Here is a 27,850-nt window from a genome sequence, read left to right on the forward strand (position 1 = left end):
TTGTATTATCACGTAATAGGGGAGAGAGCAGATATACGCGAGTTGGGATGGAAGTCATTAAAGCAAAGACGTTTTTCGTCGCGGCGAGATCTATTTACGAAATTTCAGTCACCAACTTTCTCTTCCGAATGCGAAAATATTTTGTTGAGCCCAACCTACATAGGTAGGAATGATCATCAAAATAAAATAAGAGAAATCAGAGCTCGAACAGAAAGGTTTAGGTGTTCGTTTTTCCCGCGCGCTGTTCGGGAGTGGAATGGTAGAGAGATAGTATGATTGTGGTTCGGTGAACCCTCTGCCAAGCACTTAAATGTGAATTGCGGACTAATCATGTAGATGTAGATGTAAATATTTTCGTTTATCAGCCAAAAGAATTTCATGTACATTTCGAAGTATTACGGACAGCATTGCACACCACTGAGTCTGTAGCTAGTATGTTTTATTCTTATTCATGAGAGACTAGAATATATCGTAATCCTCCGTTGCTGCTTCAGATATAACACAATTTTGTTTATTTATTTGTTATGTGTACAGCACCAAAGTTATCAGTTTTGAACAGGGCCAGAGGATTCAGTGCGTAAAGGGGCGATTGTTTTTTGCAGTGACTGTATTTCTTTACTGCTATTGGAAGTTGCAGTGCCCATTCATTTCTTGTAAAGCTTTTGCTAACAATAACACAGAGTAAGCACACCACTTGCAGTTACAACACGCTACTCGATAACTCCAGTTTTCTGTCCATTCCTCAGTCACACATTTCTTTCAAGTCATTTTTAAGAACGTTAGAACCTCTCGTCACAAAGATGAGCACACAAAAACTGGAGGAAGAGAGGTCCTATGAACATGTGTCTGAAAATACGTCGTTACCACATTAGATGGTGCTGACGAATGACAGTTCGTCTTACCACATGCCATGTGTTCCTTGTGCGTTGCAGGTGATGCGGATAGTAGCGGTTATCATGCAAGATATACATTATCATCGGCTTGCAGCACGTTGGCGAGCCACTTGTCGGGAGATTCTATTAGGGTTCGTCTCAATATGTTGTAGAACCCGGTCCTCCGAACCCGGTGTACGCGCAGTCCGACGCTTCCCTGCACGTTAGTCTGTCTGAAAAGACCCACCGTGACACAGACGACCAAGAAGGGAAGAAGGGCTTGAAAATTGCGTAGTGTTGTTGCTGTCTGTGAGGGTACTTGTTTTGGTATAGCTAGGCTGTGTCTCGACCGTTTCCATCTGCTTATCGGTACACAAACACCATCTCGACTTGTTCCCGACATTAATATCGGACCATTCCGTTTCTAACTTTTTTCTTCCACTTCCAGCAAGGAATCCATCCCTGCAGCTTGGTTTTACAGTTATTAACTAGCTCTCTGCAAGTAGACTGTCACTGAAGTTAGACAAAACCCAATGAATTCACTTCTGTCCTGCAAAAGCGCTGGCTGCACGCCTATAAACATTAGTTATTGGAAAAAGCAAGCAACTGAGTAGAATGTTGGACGTTATCGAGCGTTTACATTTATGTCAGCAGGAACCGCATAAGATCTGACACTTCTGCTGTACACGTAATTGCAAACTCTGAAAATAATGTAAAACAGTTGACTGACTTTTCCTATTTCCGCTGTTAAGTATCCGATGACATCTCCATTGAAGCAGCAAGTTTCATCACACAGATGTCCCTGCAGGAGACGAAACTTCTCTCAATCAAGAGTAAAGACTCAATAAAAACTACTGGTACGTAATACGGCTCTATTTTCTTCACACACGGTATCTTACAAGTATTAAATACTGATGAACTGTTGCAGCACGCCGCCCTGGTTTCCCAAAAGGGGCACGGAATTGTATTCCATTGTCGATTATCTACATAAATACCGCCAAATTTCTTTCATTGACCCAAGGAAGTTTAATAGGAAAACTATTGTTCTCAGTCCGCATTAACAGTTAATAAAGAAAAGTCGCAATGCGACGTATCTTGCCATAATCGGACCCTTCATGCATTTTCCAATTGGAATTTTTCAGCATTACTTAGATTCCGACATTACAATACATTCCCGGTCCGTAGATCATAGAGCTACAGAACTACAGCGTGGGGGGGGGGGGGGGGGACTTGAGCAGCGTATATAACTTGACATTTGCTGCTTATAGAAGCCCGGTCGTAAGAGGAGCGGCTTGATGCGTCAGAAAATATCTGGTAATCCGACATGTAGATCGGTGACCAACCAAGCAATAGGCGACAAATAGTCATAACTATAACTATAAAGACTAAAAGCACTAAAAGCAGTAATTAAACCCCGACGTAGATATTGTCAGAGGAAGTTGATCTGTTATACGATATAATTTTGGCATTTCTTCAGAAGATCTAGACGTGCTAGATCTCTATATATTGGCTTCATTACTGATCCAACAGCTTCAGAGATGGTGTTCCTATCGGTATATTCGGTTCCTACTGCCACAGCTTTGCGGTGTATACAACAATCAATTGAACACAACTTCTGTAGTTGCTGGTCATCTCTGACGTCTTGGAAAAACGTTGCCCATACTGCTTTTCTCATTCCTTCCAGATTGTACTCTTTCTAATGGCTTCGTCATAGTATTCACTTAGCTGATTGATTGTTTTGTCAGTCAAACGCTTAGCTTTTTGCTACAAAAGTTCTACCTGATTTTGCTCAAGTGAGTATCTATTCGTTTCTGCGTGTGGCAGACATATTCTAACATTTGCGGTGTTAGGTCATCATAGAGCCTCCTGTCAGTTATTGATTTGAATGAACTGGAATCACCAGCATCGATGAATTTAGCATTACAAACCCAGCACTTGATTAAACATTGTTTTTAGACACTTAAACTGATAACACTGGTACTGGTTTCACTGTGCAGTTCATTTCTGTTCACCAGCTTCTTCTTGGACGCACTTGGTTGTGAAGAACTTTGTTCATCCATTGTTGCATGCCCTAACCTCATTCTCTGAATATAAAGTTCCTACAGGACACGTTCTGTAGAATATATTTTCCTTATTTCCTCTCTTCTTAAACATTCCCTTTGGTGGAGTCATACTAAAGAGAGAAATGCAACTTCATGAGCAATAACTCCAAACACATACAACAAAAGGTGTAATGCACCTTAAAAAACATGGATGACACCAAGCATCATACCACAAACAGGAAGTAATATCACAGTAACCAAAGTAGCCAATCTATGCAACAGGATGTCCACAATAAATTAACATAAACCAGCGCCTTCCAGAGCAAGTAGTTCCTGTTATATTTTGTCGTAACCGAATAAGTGCACAAGAAACCCGTAGTAATTACTTGTGCAGTAAATTATTTCAAAATAAATTAAAAATACTTACAGTCATCCAAAATCAGCAAAACATATATATATTAAACAGAGAAATCCGAACCACACGTTTCCATAAAAAACAAAAATCGACAATTTTGTATCCACACCATCTTTTATATTCTCCTTGAGCTTTTATGGAATGCATAGTTCATCAAATGCAAGGTTTAGTTCTGATTTAAGAAACAGATTGGAGAAAGGTACCTTAGACAATTCGACTAATACACAGAGGAACACATCAACTGTATCGCGAGAGATTTCAGTGGCACTTCCACAGTGAAGCTTGTAGCTTCACCAGACTACAGAAAACGATTAATTCATCTTAGTTTTTCGATGTTCATGTAGCCAAAGAGTCACACGTAATAAAATACTTTGAAACCGTCCTGTTCACTGAATCAACACACCGAACGCTTCAGAACCGGAATTAGATTAAGGTATGTCATTATTGAGTCAAGGATGAATCCAGAGGGGAGGTCCGGGCCCCCGTATCACCCAAATGAAATTATGGACAGCCTAGCTGCAGTGTAGTGAAACTGGAACATATTTCGATTTTTTTACTAAGCGACGAAGGAAGGGCCACGCAATATCGATAGCCAAAAAGGCCATCGATAGACGTAAACTATCACCACATGGATAGCACTGTCGGCCATACAGCGATGGTTACATTTCTAAAAAGAAAAGAAAAATCTCAAAATTCTATCATAATTATCTCAAAGTATCGTCCATCTGGTCAACTGAGCAGTACTCAAACATAAACCATTTCCGATACGGAAGAGTGGGGAGGCGTACATAGAGAGCAGCAGGGGTATGTGAGATATTCTGTAGCTCGTTCGGTTTTAGGAATTATTTTCTGCAGGCTGCTTGAATTTGTCCGAGCCGACTGTTGAGCATATATGTCGTACTTCTTTAAGAAAAGGTTTTTTTGCTTGACTTTATAGACGAAACGCTATTTGTATTAAGGCTTCCGGAAAGAAAATTATGCACATAATATTTAAAAAATTATAAATATGTTTTCAGAATAACCGCACATCATGAGCCTTTCTAGGGTCCTGTATAACAAATCGCCACCCCCCCCCCCCACCCCACCCTCTTTTAACAAAAACATGGCTACCTCCTATGTTGAGTCAGTACTGTCAACCTTTTAAATATTAGTCACAGTATTTTCTACAACATTCAAGTTCTTAGTTTTACCAATTTCTACCTCTCTGAGTCAGTATCTGTATGGACATTTCACTGTAGCGTTGAACAAATTGTAGTGATACCATCAAGATTGTTACTTGTTTTATCCTCGTCTTTATACCACCGTTTCATATGCTTTTATATGAATTTAAACAATCAGATAAAGCAATATGGCTTTTAGTGAGAGACACAAAGGCTAAATTGTAACTTTCAGTCTTAGAATGCATTACGTAATATAAGACCAAGATCCATTTCCTGGTCTTTCTGGTAAATATTGTTCTGTCTATTGATTAAGATCTGGATATTAGTATAGGTACAGAGTTCAGTGATCACGTTCGTGGTGCAATCTGCTACAAAACTTTCTTTTGATTATTTTTACGTACTTTCAATTCTCTTTACGTTGTCGGTAGAGAACAAAGGTATCCTTTATTTATTACGCTGTAGTTTAGCGACCTACACCTGAGCACTGTCTGTATTTCTTTCGAACGGCGTTTGTCTTCACTGAATCGAACCAGTCTATTTGCATGTGGAGTGCAGCGCAGCTAATGAGTACCATAAAGGGCGACTGGGCGGAGATGGCGTGCTTTCCGTAGGTCCTGTTTACAGAATGCGTGGCCTCCCTCTAAGGCGTTGCTATCAAAATAGTAGGTCTGCTGAAAACGCCTGCATAATGTATGCTGGTCCCCCCCGGAGTGCGTCTGAAGAAGACCGCAAGGCATTTGTAGCCGAAATTCGCCGCGGATTCGATTAATCCCTTACACGATAGTGGAACACACGGTTGACGGCGTGTGAAGCATTTATGATATTTTAATTATTTGTTTGTAAGTATAAACGCAGTTTAAATTTGTCCAAAACTCGAGATAGATCACGCAGTTCCTGTAGCACCTGACTCGCAGCAAGGAGATCGATAATTCCCATCTCCGTCCATTCATCCAGAGTTTTGGTTTCCATGGTTTCCCTAAACAAAGAGACGATTTCTTTGAGGAAGACACGGTCAGTTTCCTTTCTCATCCCTGTCGTGTCCGAGTTTATACTCAGATGTCTTAATTGTAGACTAACAATGAACAAAAATAAAGGTTAATATAGTTGCTGAAAGTGCATGAATTCCATTGTCTACACGCAGGTTGTAAGCTGGCTCTAATAAGCTCAAGCGTCAATTCTTGCTACCCGAGGCCCTTATGCAACAAAATGGGGTTAGTTTTACTTTTCATGTCGGGAGATATTCTGAATAGTTCTCCGTCATTTAGAATCCGTATGCTAAGTAATCTTCCGAACTTTGACAGTGAATTTGTATAAATATGCAACTCAAAATCGTACGGAAGCGATATTTAATCACTTGAAGGCTGGAAAATGCCGTTTCGATACCAAAGTCAATTTAAAAGTCACGCTCGCAATTGGTAAACAAACCCCAAAAAATAGAGCTTACTATAATCCCATGAATTCCTTCGTAAAATTTGTCAAACAGTTTATTATACTGCCCAAATATTATTGCAGAAGTAAGCAATCTTACTTACGCTTTCGAGGACGTTCCAATACGTTTCTGTCAACTCACAGATATCAGATTTAAAATTCACTGTTTACTTAGAAATGGCACCAGTGAGAAATTCTGACTTGTGGGAGCCAAAGCCATAAAGGTGGACGCTACAACTAGCGCATATTTTGCAACTACAACATATATAAACGAGTAACATTCCCTAACAACATCACAGAATAAACCTACACAGGAGCACATCCCTCAAAATGCACACAAAACCCATTCAATGGCAAACAAAAACAAAAAAGGTGTCGGGAAGAGATGTGTACTAATAACAAGGACTGCACAATAAATGCGCCAAGGAAATCTAATACTCTTTTGGCAGTGGTGTGGCCTGACGATGGCGGCAATGTGCCGCCGAAACTAGTCGTGTGAGACAAAAGAGGCGTTCTCAAGATACGGCTGTGGTGGTATTTTTCCTCATATACATCATCAGCTGAAGTCCGTAGTCCACGCAATAGCATGGACATCCAAAAATTAAAAATGGTAAAGTTTGAAATCATATACATCTCTTAATAATACGTAAGTACATAATATTTGTTGAGACCCACTGAAACAGAATTTGAATCATACCGAACTTATCACTGTAGATACAATATGAAAAGTTTACTCAAACTGGATTACTTAAAATAAAATTACGTAAACTTGATTCAAACTGGAGCGTTTAAGATTTGGTAGTATGAAATGATTTGGCTAACAATGAATACAGGGTACTTGAGTTTAGCTACTATGGAAAAACATATTTTGAAAAGCACATATCTGATGAACCCAGGAAAACTAAAGTCGCGTTATAAATTATTTGAACTACTTTCAGATGCATTGTGAAGAGACAGTTTTATGGCGATAATAAACTGCGCTGACTGAAGGAATCAAAACATTCAGTTGTTTAGTGAAATTAGTTGTGTTAAAGTAAGAATCAGAACAGATTTGCCAGATTCAAAGTGCCTTTGAACGATACTCGAAATCTTGTACAAATGAAGTGTGTCAAATGTTTGTCTAATCATTTTTATATCTTATATGTGTTTTTTGAGTTTCTTTATTTGCTAGTTTTCTTCAGAAATTAAGAAACATTATATATTCAAACATCAAGTGGTATTCTGTTGCTATTAAGAGTATATAGATCAATAACAAGTAGAGGCATTGGTTGTGCAGTAGTTTGGTATGAAAGAAAGAATTCAAGAATTTCTACAATAACGTAACCTATGCACAAAATAGGTAGGTCTTGAAAAGAGAAACTTTTTTGACACTGTTTACACTGGCTGAAGCTTCTGTTCATGAAATATATCGATATTACCTCAAATCACAAATTTTGTTTTTCTTAATTATTCTCATTACCTTCAAGCAGACTGTAGGGCCTAGAACCGCACGGCCACTCCGGCCGGCTAGACCTCAGTTTGGTCAGTTTCCCATTCTTCATTCGGCTACGAAAACTCGGGCAAATGTTTTCCTCAAACGACCAATTAAGTTTATTTTAATTACACTGATTTATTTCAGATAATTACATCTTTCTTTCCAAAACTAGAACTCACGCTGGTGATTTTGAAATCCTATTCGTCCATTTCTCACACTTAGTTTGGTTACGAAATTCGGACAGAAATCCGTTGGGTAATTCCTAGAGAGACTTGTTTTCATTTCACAAACATTTGACCACAAAAGTGAAGAGTGCAGAAGGGGATGAAGAAACGAAATGAAACTACATGAGACCTGTGGGTATTGGATGTTCTGTAAGTAATTACAAAACCGAGATAGATAAACGTTTAGCCATATGAGCCTACTACTCATGATAATGTGCCCCTTCGAGTGGCATGAATGCACGGTTTGATTCGGTTAAGAACGATGTCAGGGGTGTTAAACTCTCCTGAGGCAAGCAGACCCAAAACTGCTACTGGTCCATGATACCCTGGATACTGACACTGTGACGGAGATTGTGCTTGGACTGGTATGACACATGTTCTTTGGATCTTGCTGGCCGTGGGAGTACCTCAACCTCACGCCGACAGTTAATAGAAGCACTTGCCGTCTCTGGACTAGCAGTTTCCTCTTAATAAATGGCACAATGATAATGTCGCGTGAGAGGCAACGCAAGAGGACGAGTGATGTCTGAGACGTATTGTTGTGCTACCAGAGTCCTTCCGTTGCTACCAACAATGACCCGAAGCTGTTCTGGCGGCACAATGTGATTGATAGACAGTAGGGTGGTCGTTCTCTGTGTTGGTAAGACGTTGTCGACCGGAACGTTGACGAGCATGCCTGCCTTTAAGTTCCTATGTAGTCCAACGTCGGATCACTCTTGCATCAGAATGCCCTCCAGATTTGGATACTGTACGTCTTAACCAGCGGTCCAAATGGAGACCAACACTGAGGCCCCTTTTAAACTCTGGAGATGCTGATAACGCTGTCTCACGCACATATGTGGTATGACCCTGTCCTTCAAGATGATCACTCAACATCTGAGGCTGTTCACAGCCCTTTTATATACCCCACAGACAAGGTAGCAAAACTAGAGGTTAACAATACTAAGACATTATAGTGACCATTTTACCTGTCACAGAGAGCTGCAACTCTAATTATTTTCATATCCTTCATTGGTGTGAACGTGTACGAAGTTATATTCACATCTGACCGTATCTTCTTGACACTTCACTTTTTTCTTTTTTTTGTAAGTAAGAGTGTAAAATATTTATTTCTCTTAGAGGGATAAATGAAACGGTCCGATAGCGTCAGCAGCTAAATGATGGTGGAAAGCCCGTTAACTTTAGAGTACTGGCGTTACATGCTCCTGAGGTGGGTATAAGCGATTAGATGATGACAATATTCCTTTAAATTCTCTGAGGCTAAAGATAAGGCAATTATGAATAGCTCAGTGGGCAGTATAGTTGAAGAGCAATTGACATCGGACAAACAGAAGGGACTAAATGATACGACATCGGTTAAGATATGAGGGAATGAATTCCATGATACTAGAGGGAGCAGTAGAGGGCAAAAACTATAGAGGAAGACAGAGACAGGAATGTCCATTGTAATTATCCGGCTGTTATGCCGTGGTCGGTTGATGAATTCTGTGTCAATTCCCAACGTTCCGTCCCCGTCTGCGGAGGACATCTTCAAGGGGGGTCTGTAGCTCGGTGGAAGGTCCAACACAACCACTGGCTCGCTACTGACCTACCATCGAGCTACAGACCCCCTTGAAGATGTCCTCCGCAGACGGGGACGAAACGTTGGGAATTGACACAGAATTCATCAACCGACCATGGCATAACAGCCCGGATAATTATAATGGACATGACATTTCCGGCCGTGAAAGTCAACATTTTAGTAAGAGACTCAGAAAATAATTGAGGACGTTCATGCAAGTGTTACTGCGAGATGAAGAGGTTGGCACAGCAGAGGAATTCGTGGCAGGCCGCATCAAACGAATCAGAAGACTGATGACTCAAAAATAAATAAATAAATAATCCTCCGTCGAATCCTGCTTGCTGCACTGCTCGTCGGTAGCAACTAGCATTGTCGTTCATCAGCGTTCGCATTTGGACCAATATAACGTTCCTGCCACCTGATGCAATCACAATCGTCAGGTTCACTCTTTCTAAAGTGTGCGGAACCAAGTCAGTTTGCAGTATATGAAAATGTAATTAATCCATTTGCTTCCCCATATGTTACATCCACGAACACGCAGTCGCGCAGTTAACATTCGCGTTTCTGTTTATATGGAAAACTATTTACTGTTTCTATACCATTTTACTGGGTAATAACACTGTAACGGCCCAAAAAATTTATTTCTTTATTTTTTTTTCAGAGGAGACGGTGATAGTGAAATAATACTTGGGGTAGTTATTGAACATAAGCTTGAGTATTAAAAAAAGTCAGAAAATATTTCAGACTAGCGACACTGTGCAATTCTTCCGGGTCATGTTGGATTTGAGGTGATCTGTGGCACGCACTACAACTGGTGCCAATTTGAGCTGGAAGAGAAAAAAATATATCTATGTAATCTACATTTGTCTAGCTAATGAACTACTTGGGAATTAAGAAATATTGATTTTTGAGTAACTGGCGAGTGTTGGAATGAAGTTGTTCAGTTTTCATCAACAAAGGACAGTCATTTGTTCATAACTATTGTTTGAATTAAGTCATCGAAAATCACCTACGTGGTTAATTTTGAAATGTTGTTCAGAGTTGTGTTTCAATTTTCAAATAAAAATGTTGAAACTGTTAGAGTTATGCTGCGTGCCGTTTCGAAAAATAATATTGCATGGAAAACGCTTTTAATGCTATGAAGTGTGTTGTAGATATGAACAAATGAAAAAAATTGTAGTTTTAGAAAACTCTTACCGTTAATCTGCTATCGCAGGACTGACTTGTCATCCTGTTGACGTTGTAGTCGAATTCATATCCACTAGTTTATCACAGAACTATTGAAATATCGATCGTGGCAGTTCTACAAACGCACAAAACTTCACAATTCCGTTTATCCCTCCTCCAAGCAAGGGCTTTGCTAGGACGATTCGACGGCTGAGTTCATATGCATTCCGTATTAACGTACTGCTTGGTGTAACAACTACTGGGCAGTTTGAACAGGCAGAACGTATTGCACCGTGATGTCAGGATGCACGTTTTACGTTTCACACGTTGAGAAATAACAGGGAAAACGGCAAGAATATAATACTATAGCTCAATAAGTAGTTCACGTCAAAATCGTGGCCACTTAGCAGAGGCACTGGCTACTTCCGAACTTCACTCAGCCTCGTATCTATTCATTGGGCGCTTTGATGACTTACTGCTTCGATGCCGTGTTGGTCCGATGTTTTCGTACCTTTCTGCCTGAGTACACTTTCTTACCACTCAAAAACTGTGTACTATAAGGTCCCAAACAAACTATCAGAAGTCTATACTGCACACAAAAATCAAGATTCGAAGCGAAAGGTCTCTTTTTTTCGTACACCCAGTGGCGCTTGCTGAACGCATTATTGTGTTGAAATGCTTCTAACTCTTCCCAGGCATTATACGCAGACACTACAGAGGACATGGAGTTGGCGCAGGTAGGTCGTTTCGGGTCACCCGAGGCGCTAGAGGAGCATCTAGGAATTCAGTAGAAAAATTTTTTTCTCAGCGTTTTGACGGTTGCGTTATAGTTTACAAGGCTCAGAGCACCTTTTAAGTCAATTAATAAAATGACTTTTTGATAATTCTACAATGGTATTACCCATTAACTGCAAAACCGCAAAAACACATTCGCTTTCCAATCACGACATTGCTCGTGTACATCGCCTTTATAGCTTGTAGCTTTTCACGAGGCTCTCACTACTTGAAGAGACTTCATTCACACATTCTTCACGGAAATATCAAGTTCATACAGTACTCGAAATTTATGATAGTAGTCGGCTCATTTAGTGTTCAGATGAGTCGTCGACCTGCTAGTCTTCGTATTCTTGCTCATTCTGACACGCACACTCTCTATTCGACTTTTCAGCTATAGATTTATCGCTCAAACTCTTCCTCTTGTATTGCAATTACTGTAGTTAACGCAAAGATGCACTTGAAATTAAAATAAAGCACATCCCGAAGTTAACATATTAATAAAAGCAGGTAGCATAACATAATAAAAGTGATTAATCATGAACATAGCCAGATGTTGCCTCATAAAATGTGTTCCAATCTTTAGTAACTGTATTCCGATATCAAGTCTACACACCAACAAGGTTAAGACAACACTTTACCGTAAAACAAACGCTTTTGATGTTACATGAATAAATATCGTCAGGTGCATTGCAAGTAAACCAAGCGCATTTAAACCTTTCACTGATAACCACATCTCGTAAACAGCAAAGCGTATCCAGATAATGGTACGTAAAGAGTTTTTATTAGGTAAGTGGAATGCGAAGGCTCAGTAAGGAATCACTTGAAAACAGTTTTGATTTAGTTGTGTATTAATCTTGAACGAATAACAAGAACAGAATTAGAAAATATGAACATTTCTCCATTCATGATAATTGATGACCAACATTATTAACAACTGCTGCAACCTGGATATAAAACAGAAAGCTCACAAAATGAACATTTCTGACGGATTGCCCATTACATTCAGTAACTCAAAAAGAAGGGGGTGAATAATGATGTGATGCATTCCTGAGTTCATGGATATTATGAAGTGCTCAAATCGAGACAATGTTCTAAGATACATAACACGAGATACAGTACCGAAGAAGCTTAAAGTGAAAATGCTTTCTAAATACCACTTCCCGTTTCCTGAGTTATCAGTGCACGAGAATGTATAGCCATGTGTTGCCTCATATGATGTATTCCAAGTTTCAGTTGCTGTATTCCGATATCAAGTCTACACACCAACAAGGCTAAGACAACACGCCAGATTCTACCAGTGCTTGGCAAAGAAGTGCTAGCCTGCGCCTACTGACTACCCAACAACGCATGAAGGGTCTCCTCTACACATGTAATCTGAAAATACGGTCTCTGTGGCAATATTACAATCAAAACTGTCATTTCTCGTAACATAAAAACAATAAATTGTTAGTGTCAGTTTAAATGACAGGCGAAAAGCAGTGAATTGGCTGTAAATCAAAGTATACCGGTTGTCTCTCCCAGGGGTCGTCCGGCACATTTTGTTTGGTTGTCTCAGCAGATATTTGCAATTTAGTTCTTGCACTGTGCAGCTCAAATCAGCCCAAACAAATACTGCTCATTGCACTCTTTTCCTTCGGAAAGCGTCGGTTTGTTTTCTGTTTCACAGAAAATCATTTTTATATCGGAAATCTACGTGCTGGTTCAACTTAACGGCCCCAAATTAGTCCAGCGCGATATTATTTATACCGATATGCATTAACAGGAACAGTAAAACCGAAGAATAACCAGTATTCCAACACCGACAGCAGCGCTTCTGCATGGTGGTAGCAGTCACAGTGTGCCATGTCAGTGTTGTCACTGCAGGAGTACATGATTTTCTTCGCGTTTTACTGTTCCTGTTAATAAGCGTCGATAAAACAAATATGGCACTAACAGACCCGAACACCTTACGCATTTTGCGAATGCTCAATTGGAATAAAGAGATGAGTACATTATATAAGATTACTGAAACAAAACAAGTAATTTGAGCATACAGATGTATCGTTGAAACAGGCAATATTGTACTCGAAATACCTCACGCTCGTAGCGTTATGTTGAAAGGGTACAGTACCGTCCGACATTGAAAATAGGTACAACATTCTTCGTTACTCTTGTCAGAACAACATATTTTTTGTAATAACTCAATTTCACTTAATACACCGAAGCCGGATACCAGTATAGGAAAGAATGACAATTTATTTAATTGATCACATGTGCACTCCCACAAAATAAATCCCTTCGTCCAATTTGGTGAGATCTGTGAAATGAATGAATGTATGGTAGTCTGCTAACCGCAGATAGTGAATGTGCAATATATGATCATCTTTGAGACGGTCCTTTGGTCACCTTTGGTGGAACCAAAGAAATGAAATTTACCTGAGCTTTGAGGGCCTGAAATGTGGCTGACCAATACGGTAGCACGGTGCTCCCCCACCTCGGCAGAGGGGCGAGATGACCTGAGGAACGGCTATGTTTCAGTACTCTGGCGCTGGATCTTGTGTTGGTAAGACCTGTCTTAGGTGTGCTCCGTAAAGACAAAAGAGGGGAGAGATGGTATGCATGTGAAATACTTAAGGGTAGTTTGGAATAATTATTTCTCTATTTCAGGAACTTTTGTGGGGAGAATTAAATGACAGGCAGGTAATATTAAGGGGATCGTAGTAATCTACGGAAGTGACCAACGGTCGCAATGAAACCACGTGTAGCACTAAGTTGAAATACTTCCGAGTGCTAAAGTTAAGCAGAATTACTGGCGTGCGTATTATAAGTTGGAAATATTTAAGAAATGGCGTGTGCAGGACTTGAAATTAGAGACGGGTACTTCCACGTGGTGAGAGCTGTGTGAGTCTCAATCTGTGTATGAGACAAAGGATAAAGAGAAGTACTCGTCCATGGTATCAGTTGAGGACTCGCGTGTGTGACGAATATGTTCTTAATATTACTTTGCGTGTTACGTTTCCGTGTGACGCTAGAATCAAACTCTAATACTCTGAGAGAGAAGCAAGGTGTCAGCCGTCTATCCAGCAACACCACTTGGCTTGCATTGCACAGGAAGACGTGCATATATCCTCCAGAGTTCGTAGTAGGAAAGAAAAGTTACGAAGTGGGGCGGTGTCGCGGGAAACTGGGATGAATACTAATTGAAGTGGGAAAGCTGAAAGTCATGTGATTCTAACGTTCTGACTATTGTTTGTGTTGTATTCTATGTTGCCAGTGTGATGTATTTCATGTAATTTAAGTGTGTGTGGTTTGCATGGCCGTGGGTTATGCATGTTCCTTTTTGTACCGCTCGGTCTGGAGGAAATTTTCGTGATGATGGGTGTGAGAGTCGAAGTGTGAGATATAGCAAAAGATCCACTACCCTATCCAGAAAGTGCACTGTAGCGTTAGATAATTACGAGACCATAAGATAGAGAATCACCAATGTAAAGCCATGCCCACTGGGCGGAGTTTCTCATTTGTAATTGTTGTATAAAATGTTATGGTGTGTTTAGGTTATCTTTGAACCATAATAGAATTTATCGGAATAAAAAAGATAGTGAAAAGAAAAAGATTGGTGGCCTTGTTCTTCGAATAGTGTGTAGTCATGATATCCAGAATTTATAATGTGTGCGCCATTCATATTCAGTGCGATGGCCACGTGTTGGTCAAAGCCGTTGAATAAGAAAGAAAATGTGGTAATGCCAGTGCGTAGTGAACAATGAGAGTTGTGTAAATTACTACTAGTCAGATGTGCGTTATCCGTTTCCGTTGCGTATTATTCAAACAGGAGAATAAATTTGTAGCTTCACTGTGGGTACTAGAGCTCATAATCAGTCATTGGTGTTTTTGCGAGAAATGAGAATAAATCCACTCGCTTGGCAGACCAATCATCTTGCAGGTCTGACTGCTTGATGCCACGGTATGAGCAAGGCTTGTGGGTGTCTCTCAATGTGACAAATGTTTCCCCTTTGTTTATCATGTGTTAATGGTGTGCTTACATTATTCATTCTCGTATCATTCGCCTGTAGAAGGAATTCGTTTTTTAATTCGAATTTAATGTTGGATACTTACATGGAGAATATGGTTCTGTGTGTTAGACTAACGTACCATGCCACTGGCATTGCTAAGTACTCCTACAACTTTTAGTTGTAATTTAAGATGACAGAAACTGCGCTGTGTAGACGGCTGTTATGTATTTTATACTGTGTGTGAGTTGGCTAGTACGTAGTTAGCACTTCAAAATTACCACAAGGCCGAAACTAGAAAGTGGTGACTAAGCCACAGATGATTTACTCAAGATGAAGGCAGTCTAGACGAAAGAAGAAATTATCCTTTCCACGACATGTGGAAGCCTGCAGAATGGAACTACACTGAAGCGTCAAAGAAACTGGTAGAGGCACACGTATTCAAATACAGAGATATGTAATTAGGCAGAATAGGCGCTGCGGTCGGTAACACCTATATCAGACAACAAGCGTCTGGTGCAGTAGTTAGATCGGTTACTGCTGTTAAAGTGGCAGGATATCAAGATTTAACTGAGTTTGAACATTGTGTATCGTTCAACGTGACAGAAGTGCAACGCTTCAACAAGTTGCTGCAGATTTCAATGCTGGGCCGTCAACAAATGTCAGCGTACGAACCATTCAACGAATCATCATCGATATGGGCTTTCGGAACTGAAGACCCACTCGTGTACCCTTGATGAGTGGACGACACAAAACTTCACTCATCGCCTGGGCCTCAACACCGACATTGGACTGTTGATGACTGGAAACATGTTGCATGGTCGGACAAATCTCGTTTCAACTTTTATCGAGCGGATACAGTGGAGACAACCTCATGAAACCATGGATCCTGCACGTGAGCAGGGGAGTGTTCAAGCTGGTAGAGGCTTTGTAATGGTGTGGGACGTGTGCAGTTGGAGTGATAAGGGAACCTCGACATGTCTAGATACAACTCTCATAAGTGACACGTACGTAAGTATCCTGTCTGGTCACCTGCATCCATTCATGTCCACTGTGCATTCCGACTGACTTGGGCAGTTCCAGCAGGACTATACGACATCCCAAACGCCCAGAATTGCTACAGACTGACTCCAGTAACACTCTTATGAGTTTAAACTATTCCGTTGGCCACCACACACCCAAGACAAGAACATTATTGAGCATATCTGGGATGCCTTGCAACGTGCTGTTCCTAAGAGATCTCCACCCCCTCGCACTCTTACGGTTTTATGGACAGCCCTGCAGGATTTATGGTGTCATTTCCCTCCAGCACTACTTGAGACATTCAGTCCATGCCACGTTGTGTTGCGGCACGGTATTAGACGAGCGTACCAGATTTTTTGGGTCTTCAGTGTAATTTAGATGAAGTACCTTGTACTATACTACTGGCCATTAAAATTGCTACACCTTGAAGAAATGCAGATGATATACGGGTATTCATTGGACAAATACACTCCTGGAAATTGAAATAAGAACACCGTGAATTCATTGTCCCAGGAAGAGGAAACTTTATTGACACATTCCTGGGGTCAGATACATCACATGATCACACTGACAGAACCACAGGCACATAGACACAGGCAACAGAGCATGCACAATGTCGGCACTAGTACAATGTATATCCACCTTTCGCAGCAATGCAGGCTGCTATTCTCCCATGGAGACGATCGTAGAGATGCTGGATGTAGTCCTGTGGAACGGCTTGCCATGCCATTTCCACCTGGCGCCTCAGTTGGACCAGCGTTCGTGCTGGACGTGCAGACCGTGTGAGACGACGCTTCATCCAGTCCCAAACATGCTCAATGAGGGACAGATCCGGAGATCTTGCTGGCCAGGGTAGTTGCCTTACACCTTCTAGAGCACGTTGGGTGGTACGGGATACATGCGGACGTGCATTGTCCTGTTGGAACAGCAAGTTCCCTTGCCGGTCTAGGAATGGTAGAACGATGGGTTCGATGACGGTTTGGATGTACCGTGCACTATTCAGTGTCCCCTCAGTGGTGTACGGCCAGTGTAGGAGATCGCTCCCCACACCATGATGCCGGGTGTTGGCCCTGTGTGCCTCGGTCGTATGCAGTCCTGATTGTGGCGCTCACCTGCACGGCGCCAAACACGCATACGACCATCATTGGCACCAAGGCAGAAGCGACTCTCATCGCTGAAGACGACACGTCTCCATTCGTCCCTCCATTCACGCCTGTCGCGACACCACTGGAGGCGGGCTGCACGATGTTGGGGCGTGAGCGGAAGACGGCCTAACGGTGTGAGGGACCGTAGCCCAGCTTCATGGAGACGGTTGCGAATGGTCCTCGCCGATACCCCAGGAGCAACAGTGTCCCTAATTTGCTGGGAAGTGGCGGTGCGGTCCCCTACGGCACTGCGTAGGATCCTACGGTCTTGGCGTGCATCCGTGCGTCGCTGCGGTCCGGTCCCAGGTCGACGGGCACGTGCACCTTCCGCCGACCACTGGCGACAACATCGATGTACTGTGGAGACCTCACGCCCCACGTGTTGAGCAATTCGGCGGTACGTCCACCCGGCCTCCCGCATGCCCACTATACGCCCTCGCTCAAAGTCCGTCAACTGCACATACGGTTCACGTCCACGCTGTCGCGGCATGCTACCAGTGTTAAAGACTGCGATGGAGCTCCGTATGCCACGGCAAACTGGCTGACACTGACGGCGGCGGTGCACAAATGCTGCGCAGCAAGCGCCATTCGACGGCCAACACCGCGGTTCCTGGTGTGTCCGCTGTGCCGTGCGTGTGATCATTGCTTGTACAGCCCTCTCGCAGTGTCCGGAGCAAGTATGGTGGGTCTGACACACCGGTGTCAATGTGTTCTTTTTTCCATTTCCAGGAGTGTATATTGTACTAAAACTGACATGTGATTACATTTTCACGCAATTTGGGCGCATAGATAGTGAGAAATCAGTACCCAGAACAACCAACTCTGGCCGTAATTACGGCCTTGATACGCCTGAGCATTGAGTCAAACAGAGCTTGGATGGCGTGTACAGGTACAGTTGCCCATGCAGCTTCAACACAATACCACAGTTCATCAAGAGTAGTGACGTGTATTGTGACGAGCCCTTTGCTCGACCACCATTGACCAGACGTTTTTAATTGGTGAGAGATCTGGAGAACGTGCTGGCCAGGGCAGCAGTCGAACATTTACTATATCCAGAAAGGCCCGTACAGGACATGCAACATGCGGTCGTGCATTATCCTGCTGAAATGTAGAATTTCACAGGGATCGAATGAAGGGTAGAGCCACGGGTCGCAACTCATCTGAAATGTAACGCCCACTGTTCAAAGTGCCGTCAATGCGAACAAGAGGTGACCGAGACGTGTAACCAATGGCACCCCATACCATCACGCCGGGTGATACGCCAGTATGGCGATGACGAATACATGCTTCCAATGTGCGTTCACCACGATGTCGGTAAACACGGATGCGACCATCATGATGCTGTAAACAGAACGTGGATTCATCAGAAAAAATGACGTTTTGCCATTCGTGCAGCCAGCTTCGTCGTTGAGCACACCATAGCAGGCGCTCCTGTCTGTGCTGTCCGTGATGCAGCGTCAAGGGTAACCGCTGCCATGATAGCTGCGCTGACAGTTCATGCTGCCGCCACTGTTCGTGCAGATGGTTATTGTCTTGCAAACGTCCCCATCTGTTGACTCAGGAAGCGAGACGTGGCTGCACGACCCGTACAGCCATGCGGATAAGATGCCTGTCATCTCGACTGCTAGTGATACGAGGCCGTTGGGAACCAGCACGGCGTTCCTTATTACCCTCCTGAAAACACCGATTCCATATTCTGCTAACAGTCATTGGATCTCGACCGACGCGTGCAGCAATGTCGCGATACGATAAACAGCAATCGCGATAGGCTACAATCTGACCTTTATCAAAGTCGGAAATGTGATGGTATGCACTTCTCCTCCTTACACGAGGCATCACAACAACGTTTCACCAGTCAACGCCAGTCAACTGCTGTTTGTGTATGAGAATTCGGTTGGAAACTTTCCTCATGTCAGCACGTCGTAGGTGTCGCCACCGGGGCCAACCTTGTGTGAATGCTCTGAAAAGCTAATGATTTGCATATCACAGCATCTTCTTTCTGTCGGTTAAATTTCGCGTCTGTAGCACGTCATTTTCGTGGTGTAGCAGTTTTAATGGCCAGTAGTGTATATAGTTACAAGAGCCTTTCGGTTCGCAAGCTCAGTACTATGCCTGTCATCTCGACTGCTAGTGATACGAGGCCGTTGGGATCCAGCACGGCGTTCCGTATTACCCTCCTGAAAAGGACTATTGTACCGCGCTGCTGCTTTACTAGCTGGACAGGTCGTGAAAACGTGAGACGGCAGTTGGCCATCGCAGCGCTCCGCAGACTTCTCTGCGGTCGGCGGTCGGTGACGTCTATGTGGCCAGCGCTGCTGCCGGGCCAGAGCCGGTGGCGCAGCGGGCGGACGTTGGCTGCAGCTGGCGGCAGTAAGGCCGCCCCTGATGGCCGGTGGCTCCCGCAGACGACAAGTGGACCGAATTAAACCGGCGGTCTGGCCGCGCCGCGCTGGGATTAGCCCTTATCTGGCCGGCCGGCATTTGTTTTGCCTGCGCCTTGCGGGGCCCGGATTCAATTTCCGCGGCGCCCTTACGTCCAGTGGCCGGGGATAAAGTGCGCCGGCTACGGCCGGGGCAGCAGCCGCGCCCTGCAGCCGCCACAGCTGCCGCTGACGGCTCCGCAGGTGGGCGCCGCTCGCCGCTCGCCGTTGTAATTTAACTCGCGCCGCGTAGTTCGCGGACCTGTTCCCCATTACCTGCACAATCGCTTGCGTTGTAATACACCGCTTACGGCGCTGACAATGCGTGAGCACCCAGAGCTTTGCAGACTGCAAGTCACGTTGTAGCTTGTACGTCCGTTGCTTGTTGGGCTGACGTTATTACAATTTGGTGACGTCATGGGATAGCAATATGAGCGTTCACAGGTGTCGGATGTTTCGTGAACACAAGGTATAAAAGGGCCGTGCACTGGCGGAGGTTTCATTTGTACTCGAGTAATTCATGTGAAAATATTTCCATTATGATATGCCCACATGACGGAGATTAACGACTTTGACCGCGATATGGTAGTTGCAGCCAGACGCGTGCCACATTCCACTTCGGAAATCGTTAGGGAATTCACAAGCTGGGACATGATCGTGAACTGAGCCGAGTACACAATACATCTCCTTTTCTTCACGTCTATGGTCACTTTTTTTTTTTTGTCAGGCTCCCGGTTTCGGTCTATAATGCCCATTTCCAATCTGTTCTATAAAAACATGTCGTACTGGAGCCATAGTGGCATCGTCAAATGTTAAACACAAAATCTGCGCTAGCATTGTCAAATATATTTAAATAACAGCATATGCAAGAGTTATCTTGTCAGCAGTGCAGCTGACAGGATGACTCTTGCACATGCTGTTACTTACTGGCCATTGAAATTGCTGCACCACGAAGATGACGTGCTACAGACGCGAAATTTAACCGACAGGAAGAAGATGCCGTGGTATGCACATGATTAGCTTTTCAGAGCATTCACACAAGGTTGGCGCCGGTCGCGACACCTACAACGTGCTGATATGAGGAAAGTTTCCAACCCATTTCTCATTCACAAACAACAGTTGACCGGCGTGGCCTGGTGAAAGTTGCTGTGGTACCTCGTGTAAGGTGGAGAAATGCGTACTATCACGTTTCCAACTTTGATAAAGGTCGGATTATAGCCTATCGCTATTGCGGTTTATCGTATCGCGACACTGCTGCTCGCGTTGGTCGAGATAAAAAAAATGGTTCAAATGGCTCTGAGCACTATTGGACTTAACTTCTGAGGTCATCAGTACCCTAGAACTTAGAACTATTTAAACCTAACTAACCTAAGGACATCACTCACATCCATGTCCGAGGCAGGATTCGAACCTACGACCGTAGCAGTCGCGCGGTTCCACACTATAGCGCCTAGAACCGCTCGGCCACTACGGCCGGTTGGTCCAATGATTGTTAGCAGAATATGGAATCGGTGGGTTCAGGAGCGTAATATGGAACGCCGTGCTGGATCCCAGCGGCTTCCTATCACTAGCAGTCGAGATACAGGCATCTTATCCGCATGGCTGCACGAACAGTTCGACGACGTTTGCAACAGCGTGGACTATCAGCTCGGAGACCATGGCTGCGGTTACCCCTGACACTGCATCACAGACAGGAGCGCCTGCTATGGTGTACTCAACGACGAACCTGCGTGCACGAATGGCAAAACGTCATTTTTTCTGATGAATCCAGGTTCTGTTTACAGCACCATGATGGTCGCATCTGTGTTTGGCGACATCGCGGTGAACGCACGTTGGAAGCGTGTATTCGTCATCGCCATACTGGCGTATCAACCGGCGTTGTGGTATGGGATGCCATTGGTTAACGTCTTGGTCACCTCTTGTTCGCATTGACGGCACTTCGATCAGTGGACGTTACATTTCAGATGTGTTACGACCCGTGGCTCTACCCTTCATTCGATCCCTGCGAACCCCTGCATTTCAGCAGGATAATGCACGACTGCATGTTGCAGGACTTGTACGGGCCTTTCTGGATACAGAAAATGTTCGACTGCTACCCTGGCCAGCACATTCTGCAGATCTCTCACCAATTGAAAACTTCTGGTCAATGGTGGCCGAGCAACTGGCTTGTCACAATAGGCCAGTCACTACTTTTGATAAACTGTGGTATCGTGTTGAAGCTGCAAGGGAAACTGTACCATTACACACCATTCAAGCTCTGTTTGACTCAATGCACAGGCGTATCAAGGCCGTATATATTTGTCCAATGAATACCCGTTTATCATCTGCATTTCCTCTTGGTGTCGCAATTTTAATGGCCAGTAGTGTATATATTTTGTGCTTAACATTTGACGATGCCACTACGGTTCCAGTATAATACAATATGTTTTTGTAACAGATCTGAAGATGGTCATTATAGACCGAAACCGGTGGTCTAATGACAAACAAACTTGTGACCGTAGACATGAAGTAAAGGAAATTTATGTTACGGGATTCAATATTCCGACATTACAGCGTCACAAGTGTGCGGAGAAGACCCGATTTATGGGATTACCTCTCACCACTGACAACTCAGTGGCGGACGACCTCCACTTAAAAAGCGAGAGCATCGGTGTTTGTGTAGAGTTTTCAGTGCTAACAGTCAAGCAACACTGCATGAAATAACTGAAGAAATCAATGTGGGAAGTGCGACGAACGTATCGATTAGGACAGTGATGTGAAATTTCCCGTTAATGGGCTATGGTAGCAGACTATAGATCCTAACACCTTTGCTAACATTGCGACATAACCTGCAGCACCTTTTCGGGACTCTTAACCATATCCGTTAGACACTAGACTACTGGTTAGCTGTGCTCTAGTCAGATGAACGCCGATTTCAGTTGGTATGAACTGGTGGTAGGCTTCGAGCTTAGCTCAGATATCACCAAAACATGGACCCAAGCTGTCAACAAGGTACTATACAAGCTGGCAGTGGCTCCAAAATGGTGAGAGCTGTGTTTACATGGAATGGACTGGATCCTCTGCTCCAACTGAACCTATCGTTGACTGGAAATGGTTATGTTCGGTTGTTGGAGACCATTTGCAGCTATTCAAGGACTTCGTGTTTCCAAACATCATCATCATTAGTGTTCTGCCAAAAGGCAGGTTTTCACATGGTAGTTCACCAGGCTGTCCGGTCTTCTGCCATCCTCTTCAGATCTGCATAGTTTCCTCTTCCCTTTATGTTGTCTATCATCTTGTATCTCCTTCTTCCTCTCAGGCTTCTCCCAAGCAACAATGTAATTTTTAGAATGACAATGCGCCATGTCTCCGTACCACAGTTGTTCGCAATTGATTTGAAGAACTTTCAGGACAGTTCGAGCAAATGATTTGACCACCCATCGAAAATTTGTGGGATATAATCGAGAAGTGAGTTCGTGCACAGAAGCCTGCACGCGGCACTTTTTCTTAATTATGGACATCTATAGAGGCAACATGGCTCAGTTTTTCTGCAATGGATTCCCAACGACATTTTGAGTCCATGACACCTCGGGCTGCTGCACTACGGTGAGGAAAAGAAGGAGCGACGTGATATTAGGAGGTACTGCATAACTTTTCTCAATAGAATGACGCCAAAGAGATAACCCGATGGAGTGATGGATGCAGTATATACAGGGTGACCCAAAAGTCCGTTAACATTCGAAAATTCAATACTTTACAGAAAGACGTAAAAACTAATATGAACGCTTGAAATCATATAGCCAAAACGAAGTGCGCAGAAAGACTATTAGATGTCGCTTCATGCGACACAAATTCAATAACTGGCGTAGCAATGTTTAGCAAAGACGGTATTCTATATGACAAATGTTTAACATGCCGGGCGTCATTCATCATCATTACCTATAGTCTAGAAGTATGGGGTGGAGTGCCATCCTGCATAAAAGTCGTACCTTACAGGATATGTTTATCAGCCAGGCTGGGGATGATGCGAATCTGTAACATATCGACGTATTTTGACCCTTCACGCTGACAGTCTGAAAAGCAACACCCCGTATTTCCTCGAATAAAAAGCGTCTAATCACGACTGATGTGGTAAACCTACAGCACACCGCAGCTTTCTCGTCATCCAGTGGGGTTTTCAAAACAGTTCTAGGATCTTCGGTAGCCAAAATTCTGCAGTTTTGGATGTTGACAGACCTCGGAGTATGAAATGGGCTTCGCCGGTACACAAGACGTTAGAAAACCAATCGTCGTATTTCCACACTCTTTGAAGCGCCCACACCACAAATGTTCGAAGTGCCTTTTTTTAGCATCTACGTTTGTGTTAAGTTCTACTATCTGAAGAGTGAGGTATTTGTACCGCTGCCAGTCCCTTGCCCCCCATCACCCCCGCATACATGAGTCGAAGGAAGATGAAATAGCAATAAAGGAAAAGTAAATCTCATGCAAAGTCACAGACGTAGTGGGCACAGCGCCATCTGTTGCCTAATTTTCGCATTAGTTTTTGATTTGAATAAAAAATGATGACATTTCATGCATTTGTGCCATTTGATACTTCTCTACATAAGCTATCCCTGGATTAGTGCATTTTTAAATGTTAAGGGACTTTTGGATCACCCTGTACAGCTGACAGAATGAAAACCTCGTTTCTCAGAATTAAAACAAAAATATTTTTATTGCATTGTTGGGTAGATAATTCGTATCTCAACTATTGTGACGCCAGTGAGAGGTAATGCATATCTGCTACGCGCTACTGAGAAAAGAAAGGAACCAAGTATATTGGTAGGAAACCATATTAATTACGAAAGGCAAGCATAGCTTTCCTCAGACACGAGATTTTCATTATAGGACGGCGCAGTGCGTGCTACTGGCTAAGACGGCAGCACAGTTGCGGGCTAATATTTACGAACGATCTAATACCAACTGCTATCTACGAGATCCTGCGACAGAGTGGGCTGCAGGACGTGTCTCTGTTAGTTTTACTGCCTCGGCGGTTTGTATCCACCGGCAAAGAAATAATTCCTGCAGCAAACTTTACCAGGGACACCTCTCCTACTACTTTTTTGATGGTGAGATGGTGGAAACTCCCTCGCTCTTGGGCTTGCCACTCTGAAGTGGCACCAATATGACACCCCGTGAAGAACAGGTCGTCCTTTGTGACAGTCAGGTTGCAAGACCAGTTTGAAATATACGACTGACTATCTTCCTTCAACGATCCATGACCTCAAGTACTTTCTTAAACAATATATTTGGCATGTATTAAAATTATTGCCATCGGATCATCCATGTTAGCAATGTAACTTCACGGATGATAAAATTTCATTCTGATGAACACATTCTTAGAGGTGCCGAAACCTAGGTCAATGTCTTGAGAATTGTTTGCAACCGGTTGGCTGTGGTATTTGTGCGTGGTTATAGGCCCTTTGCTTTTCCTTACCTACGTAAACGATTTGGGAGACAATCTGAGCAGCCATCTTCGGTTGTTTGCAGATGACGCTGTTGCTTATCGACTAATAAAGTCATCAGAAGATCAAAACAAACTGCAAAACGATTTAGCAAAAATATCTGACTGGTGCGAAAAGTGGCAGTTGACCCTGAATAACGAAGAGCGTGAGGTCTTCCACATGAGTGCTAAATGGAACTCGTTAAACTTCGGTTACATGATAAATCAGTCTAATCTAAAAGCCGTAATTTCAACTAAATACCTATGTATTACAATTATGAACAACTTAAATTGGAAACAACACATAGAAAATATTGTGGGGAAGGCTAACGAAAGATTGCGTTTTATTGGTAGGACACTCAGAAAATGTAACAGACCTACTAAGGAGACTGCCTACACTACGCTTGTCCGTCCTCTTTTAGAATACTGTTGCGCGGTGTGGGATCCTTACCAGGTAGGACTGATGGAATACATCGAAAAAGTTCAAAGAAGGGCAGCACGTTTTGTACTGTCGCGAAATATGGGAGAGAGTGTCAGAGAAATGATACAGGATTTGGGCTGGAGATCAGAGCTCGTACGGAAAGATATTGATGTTCATCTTTCCGCGCGCTATACGAGATTGGAATAACAGGGAATTGTGAAGGTGGTTCGATGAAACCTCTGCCAGGCACTTAAATGTGATTTACAGAGTATCCATGTAGATGTAGATGAAGATGTACTTCACCATCCGATGATAATGCTCTTCAGCAACAAATTCTATAGTCGAAATCAGCATATTAAAAATGGATGCCAATTAACCTGGAACTGAACTTTATACTCGTATTAGTTGAGTAATTTGGTATTTATTTTTTGTAAGGGCTGGAAGAAATGACTCATAAGGTATCTCCATGTGTGCGGAAAACATTTATGAGAAGTCTCAGGTTTACAATCTGATTATGGTACTTCTGATTGTAGGTATTCTATTGAAATCGATTCTGAACATTCATAATACTATTAAATACTCTATTGGCCAATAAATTGCTACAGCACGAAGATGACATGCTACAGACACTAAATTTAACCGACAGGAAGAAGATGCTGTGATATGCAAATGATTAGCTTTTCAGAGTATTCACACAAGGTTGGCGCCGGTGGCGACACCTATAACGTGCTGACATGAGGAAAGTTTCCAACCGATTTCTCATACACAAAAAGCAGTTGACCGGCGTTGCTTGGTGAAACGTTGTTGTGATGCCTCATGTAAGGAGGAGAAATGCGTACCATCACATTTCCGACTTTGATAAAGATCAGATTGTGGTAGCCTATCGCGATTGCTGTTTATTGTACTGCGACATTGCTGCTCGCATTGGTCGAGATCTAATGACTGTTAGCAGAATATGGAATCGGTGGGTTCAGGAGGGTAATACGGAACGCCGTGCTGGATCCCAACTGCCTCGTATCACTAGCAGTCGAAATGGCATTCATCTTATCCCCCTGGCTATAATGGATCGTGCTGCCACGTCTCGATCCCTGAGTCAACAGATGGGGACGTTTGCAAGACAACAACCATCTGCACGAACAGTTCGACGACGTTTACAGCAGCATGGACTATCAGCTCGGAGACCATGGCTGCGGTTACCCTTGACGCTGCACCACAGACAGGAGCGCCTGCGATAGTGTACTCAACGACGAACCTGTGTGCACGAATGGCAAAACGTCATTTTTTCTGATGAATCCAGGTTCTGTCTACAGCATCATGATGGTCGCATCTGTGTTTGGCGACATTACGGTGAACGCACATTGGAAGCGTGTATTCGTCATCGCCATACTGGCGTATCACCCAGTGTGATGGTACGGGGTGCCATTGGTTGCACGTCTCGGTCATCGCTTGTTCGAATTGACGGTGCTTTGAATAGTGGACGTTACATTTCAGATGTGTTACGACCTGTAGCTCTACCCTTCATTCGATCCCTGCAAAACCCTACATTTCAGCAGGATAATGCACTACCGCATGTTGCAGGTCCTGTACAGGCCTTTCTGGATACAGAAAATGTTCGACTGCTGCCCTGGCCAGTACATTCTGCAGATCTCTCACCAATTGAAAACGTTTGGTCAATGGTGGGCGAGCAAGTGGCTCGTCACAATACGCCAGTCACTACTCTTGATGAACTGTGGTATAGTGTTGAAGCTGCATGGGCAGCTGTACCTGTACGCGCCATGCAAGCTCTGTTTGACTCAATGCCCAGGCGTATAAAGGCCGTTATTGCGGCCAGAGGTGATTGTTTTGGGTACTGATTTCTCAGGAACTATGCACCCAAACCTGTTGTTCTCTGATTTTGCGCCACAGTCGACTTCAGTGACCGTGCGTCACTATCACTCAACAGACGCTTCGGTACGCGTCGTGATTTAAAGGACAATGTTATTCCGCTTTCCCTGTATGTGTTATGAAAATTCCATACGCCGTCTTTCTTCGTTACGATGGCACACACCGTGCAAGCACGAAAAATCTGCCCATGTTCGAATTCATTCAGCTCCGTCGTAATGCACTCACAACCACTCAAAATATTGTTTTGAACGCAACTGGCACCTGCAACGCGTTGAGGACTCTGCAACGGTGCCGTTCGTTGGCAAAATACAACAGCGGAACGCTCGGCTTTGGTTACCATCTTCATTTATGTTCAACCAAGCATTCCTCGCGGTATTTTCGTCTTTTTTG

Source organism: Schistocerca cancellata, chromosome 6, assembly GCF_023864275.1.
Source record: "Schistocerca cancellata isolate TAMUIC-IGC-003103 chromosome 6, iqSchCanc2.1, whole genome shotgun sequence".
NCBI classification, from domain to species: Eukaryota; Metazoa; Arthropoda; class Insecta; order Orthoptera; family Acrididae; genus Schistocerca; species Schistocerca cancellata.